A 5831-nucleotide genomic window follows, 5' to 3' on the forward strand; every position below is an offset into this window, starting at 1 on the left:
TGCATCTTTTTTTAATTTTTTTTTAATTTATTCATTAGTTACATTGTATTATGTGACACAGTTTCATAGGTACTGGGACACCCCCATCCCCTCTCCAAACCCTACCCCCATGGAGGATTCCTCCACCTTGTTGCATAACCACAGTTCAAGTTCAGTTGAGATTCCCTCTTTGCAAGCATATACCAAACATAGAGTCCAGCATCTTAAAAATATGGAACACTTCATGAATTTGCGTGTCATCCTTGCGCAGGCGCCATGCTAATCTTCTCTGTATCGTTCCAATTTCAGTATATGTGCTGCCGAAGCGAGCACAGAATGCTTACATCTTACTAACAGAACTCCTGAACGTCTGTTACTACCGCTTAAAATGAAAATTCTCTTTGGCTTTTGTCCCTTTTTAATGCAATCATAGATTTTTAATTGATTCATTTTAACATTATTAGTTGGTTAGAGTTTATATCAATTTCTTCCTCTTCAGGTTTGGTCTGAAAAACCTATGCAAGTTGCATAATATTATATACACTCGTAAGTGGACAAGAGGAGAATCCAAAAAAGAAAAAAAAATAAGGACATTTACTTTCAGACAAAATGACTGTTAGCTATTAAGAGGAATTACTCAAGTCATCTGGTATTTAAGTTGTATGCTTCCTACTCCACTTTTAATTAGTTCATTTTTTTTGGCTGCCTTGACACGGTCAGAACTTATTTAGGATCTCCTGTTCCCAAAGATCAAATTGCTTTGTAAAGTACATTTGGTTTCTAAATCTTGGCATCCCTGAGCTTTTGGTGCCAAAACAAAGAGCACATACATACTCCTACAATGTGTGGCTTGTTGTTTGGGAGAGGCCCCAGTTCCTGGCCTCTGAGAGGAAGTGCACAGCTCTGTTCTGCATAGGGGGAAGTGATGAAACTCTTATTATATTCAAGATATCTTGGGTTTGTCCATTCAGAAAGGCACAAGTCAGGCTCTGTGGTTCACTCAACTGAGGAAGCTGTGAAAGTGGGTTCCTGGTGACACTTTAGTAGCCCTTCCTTGTATCCCCTGCTCCCCTGAAAGACAAGGTTCCCAGCACCCCAGTTTGTTAACCCTGACCTCTTCTGTCACTATGGCAACGCCACACTGCCAAGGGAACTTCCTCACTCCATTTCATCTCACTAGTCAGCATTTTCCTTTAGAACAAAAAACACCTCCCCAGAATTTCTTTGGAAGTCTGGTTTGGGGGTGCAGGGAGAATGGAAGAGGGAGGAGGAGGAGCCATAAACTGGCAGCAGCTTACCAATCTACCAGGCTTCCCCGCCATGCGAGTGTTCATACTAAAGGACTTGAGCCTGCTTGTGGATATAATTGTGATGATGGCCTTAACATTATCTGATATTCATTTGCATTTTCATCCTACAGATTGGTAAGAAAATAACCAATCATCAGTATTCCAATTTAATTAGAATCAAAATCTGATAGAAATAAGAGCCTCCATTTCAATTTGCAAGGTGTTTTCTCCGTTGGAGTTGAAAGAAACGATGGAAATCTAGTTTAGTCTGAAGTGCATGAACTCCTTGAAACAGTGTCCGAAGTATGCTATGTGTATTGCAAAGGGCTTTCAGCTTTCCTCAGAATCTCAGAGGTCTAATATTCAGTAAATCTAAGGATCACACTTGGTCCCATACCCTCATTCAACAGGTCAGCAAAATGGAACCTGAGAGCTTGTCTTTTTATTTCCTTTCTTCTTTCTGCTCCTTTGCCTCTTCCTTTAACTGTTTCTCTTCCCTCTTTGCACATTTCAAATGAAAATCCCTACACATCTTGAATTTTGTGTAGTGTTTGGATGAATGTGGAATAAGACTGGAAATTGTACTTTGGGGCACAGTGTAGGCAAATGCACTTGGAAGTGCATTCAGACACACAGAGATTACCAGGGAACACATTACCAGAAACGCATTCTGGAGATTGAGTCATCAGTTAGTGATAGGACCTTATCAGTGTCACAGTCAGGACTTGGCATGTTGCTTACGTGTAGGTTTTGTTCTACCTGGTAATGTCCCTGCAGATATAACAGGGAAACAGTGAGATTGAGATCTTGGAAAGCTCTAAGAACTCCTGCCCCTGGACAAGTAAAAGAGATGACTCTTGCTTATTATGATGAGGTGAATACATTTTTATCTTCATTGCGATGGTTTATCACATTGCTGCTGTTTGTTCTGAGTTCTGAAAACCCTTGGCATATGGACACAGAATATATGCTCTGTATGGTTTTAGAGTTAGACCTATGGAGATTTTGTGTTGGTTCTAGCACTAGTGACCTGATGCAGGCACTATGACCCTATTAGACCTTGGTTTCCTTAAATACAAAATGCAAAACAATTCCAACTTCAAGGCACGGTTCCAAAAATTAAACTGTGATATAATGTGTCTGCCTTAGGGTTTAGTACTTGAATAAGACTTTTCATCCTTTATCTCTCCCAAATCCTGATTCTCTTACCCACCACATCAACTGGCTCACTGTGTAGAGATGAATTTTTTGTGCACTTTGCCACCTTTTTTCTCTCTTTTTTTCTGGAATTCCCTGGCGAAAAAAAAAACGAGTAAGCAGATCTGGAAAGACTTTTGGTCTGTTATTCCAGCATTAGTTAAAAGTCCCTTAGAATTTCAGAGAACACTGTAGGGCAACAGTTATCAAAGTTTTCCCACTTGATAATAGCTTTTATAGCAGAATTGTGTGAGCTCCCACAGGAATTTTAAAACTTATTTTATCATTTTTATATGGCATGTATTAAAACTTTAAGTAAAAAATCGAAATTCTATTTCTGTGTTGTGAACTCAAGCTGGGTGATAAGAATATGGCTGCTCATTATATTATCATTTGTACGTTTTGTATTCCTGAAATATTTTCTTATAAGAAGGAAAATATGTCAATATGAGATTACTTCAAGAAAGTAGTGGGAATATAGAATTAAAAGATAAGAGCTTTTTGCTGCAATAATTTTTTTAGAAATCCAGAGCAAGTATTTAACTTCATACTTCAGCTGTCTGGGTTGAGTTCTAGCTTCTGGCTCTCAGCTAACCAAATCATGGCTATTGTGGGCATTTGGGAAATGAACCAGCTAATGGCAGATCTCTATATTTCTCTATTTTTCAAATTAACAAAGATATAATAAATAAAATAATTTTAACCCCAGGCAAAGAATTTTAAAAATATTCATTGTCTGAAAACTTCCCAAAGTACCCTCATATTCATTAAATAATTATTTAATAAAATGTCAACAATATTTTCATTTATCAAGTGATATATATTCAATTTATATACTCATTCTAAATAAAAATAATAACATAGACTTATGGGCAAGTTGATTTTAAAATAACATATTGTTACTATGGAACTAAAGATATATTACTATGGAACTAAAGATTTCAATGGAGTCTAACTGCAAGTTCCAAAATCTGTGATGGTTTTCATAAAATATTGTTTGAAATTTCTCCTTTGAACTCAGCAAAATCAATTGATCTTCACATACATATGTACATAGTTTTCAGTTTTTTTAACAATTGGAAGGTGGATTTCCAGGCTTTGATTTGCATACGTAATACACTGTATCTCTTTATAGACCTCATTCTCGATAGAGGCAAAGCCAAATTGCGTACGACCACTACTACAATTTTACATATTAAACATTGCTGAAGCATCAGAGGTATACTGATATGTGATATGAAAGCTGTGAATGCCATCTGTGGATCTAAGTAGGAGCATTTTTAGGCAAATATGCAGAATTATCATTTATGTTTTCTTTCCATTTTCTATATTTCAATATGATAATTCTTCACAGATTAAATAATGACTAAGAGTTAAAACAATAGAAGCTAGTACAGAGGTCAAAAATATTGTGGTAACAGAGATGTTTGATGACATGTTACGAAATGACCAAATGACTAAGTCTTGAAGACCCTGGTCTGCTATCTGCTGTGTTGTGTTTGTTCGATGACATGGGCATAGACTCATGCAGTGACACCCACACTCTGGTGTTGAGAACAAAATGGGAAAGTTGCTGTCTAATGATATCCTGACCAGAATGAATTGATTGATTCCATTACATAGTTATTGTTAAATTTGAATAGTTAGGGCTGATAATATTATTACAGTAATGGAAGGAATAGTTTGTCAAACCTCTGCTTATCAACTGTCACGTTGATGAGCAAATCAATGATTCCAGTAAAAAGAAAAAAAAAAAGAACCAGGGGCGTTCCAGGAATTAAGAGGAATTAGGAGTATATTTCATCATTGAGGCAGTTGTTATTGTAACAGATAACTCACAGCAGTTGCTTCAAATTGCCTCTATTTTTCTTAAAACCCAGACCCTCCTTACTCTAAGTAGATGGCTTCATCCTCAACCTACTGAGATCAAAGCTAGAAAACTCCAGCTCTCTCAATTCCAGTCCTTCTCCACCCAGCCTCTCCCTCTGCATTCCAGGCCCCCTCTTGACCTGGCTCACCCCTTGAGCACTGTCCTTGGTCTCTCTTTGCTAAACGTGATTCTTACCCTCTCCTCATCTCTTCCTGGCTTTATCTCAAAACTTAAAAAAGTTCCTTTTAATTGTAAAACCTCTTTTGTGTTTTATTCTCAAGGTATTGGCCTGATTCCTTCCTTTCTTTCTTTTTTTCTTCTTTTCTTCCTCCTACCTTTTCCTTACACCTTCCCTCCCTCTTCTCTGCCTCTCTTTTTTGCTCGCTCTCTTTCTATCATTAAGTTTTGAGTCCCCACTTATGCACTTTTTGCATTCATTCTCCCCTGACCATTGCAACTCACTTTCTGCCTCCAGCACTGCGGTGGAGACAGCAGGAACCCCCGGAAGGTGCCATTCATCCTTTGGCCTTTTCCATGTTAGCATTTGCCATAACTGACCCCATTGCCCTTGCCATCATCTATTCTCTTAGTGTTCATAGTGCCTTCTAATAGTACCCTTTGATGTTGCCTCCTGTTTGTTCACCAACTCTTTCACTGGCTGCAGTGACTGAATGATCGTTCCTTCCAAAATTTGTGGTGAAATGTACTTGATACTTCAAAAGTATTAGAAGGCAGGTTCTTTACATGATATCTAAGCCATGAGGGCTCTATGCTCATGGATAGGTGTAATACTTTAAAAGCCTTCAGGATAGGGGGAGGGAAGAAAGAATGCTTCTCATTTTACAATTGTACCTATGAAATATGTGAAATCTTCTCTTGGCAGTAAATCCTTTTTATTGGCTCTTCTGGTTTACTTTTATGCAGTGATTAGAATTCTTGTCTCTGGAAGATTTAGCATTCAAAATATCACCTTGGGAGTGGACACCAGGCCCTCACGAGGCACTCAGTGTTGGTTCTATGGTATTGGTATTTTCTAGCCTCTGAATTGTGAGATACAACATTCTGTTCATTAGAGATTATCCAATCTCAGGTATTCTAACAGAAGGAAGACAATTTTTCTTCACTTATACACCCTATGAATATAGAACAGTAGTTAAATATGTTCTCTCTGACATAAGGCAACCTTCATGCAAAATACAAGATAAACAGACATATGGGTAAATATGTATATATGTATATTCTCATGGATGAGCTGTATAATGAAGACTAGCATACCAGGTAGTGGAGATACGTTGCACCGTGCCTCTCTACTCCTGAATAAAAGGAAGATTCCCAATGAAAAAGTTAAATATGTATCGACAATAGGACACTGGAGTTTCTACTATTGTCTATACCTACAATGCCACGATACACTAAATAGTAGAATGTTGGACTTGTGTCTATTGCTGAAGGACTGTAGTATTGTTATAAATTGGGGGAAAATAGTGGCAGGGTGG

At 37.7% G+C, this 5831-nt stretch overlaps 1 non-coding gene across 1 annotated transcript; it reads right to left on the bottom strand.

Moving 5' to 3' along the window:
- Nucleotides 1–205: 205 nt before the first annotated feature.
- LOC118759554 (U6 spliceosomal RNA) lies at nt 206–312 on the bottom strand. The gene has a single exon (XR_004996257.2). It is a non-coding gene; the product is annotated as a U6 spliceosomal RNA (small nuclear RNA).
- Nucleotides 313–5831: the final 5519 nt, after the last annotated feature.

This window comes from Ochotona princeps, chromosome 4 (assembly GCF_030435755.1).
Source record: "Ochotona princeps isolate mOchPri1 chromosome 4, mOchPri1.hap1, whole genome shotgun sequence".
Taxonomy (NCBI): domain Eukaryota; kingdom Metazoa; phylum Chordata; class Mammalia; order Lagomorpha; family Ochotonidae; genus Ochotona; species Ochotona princeps.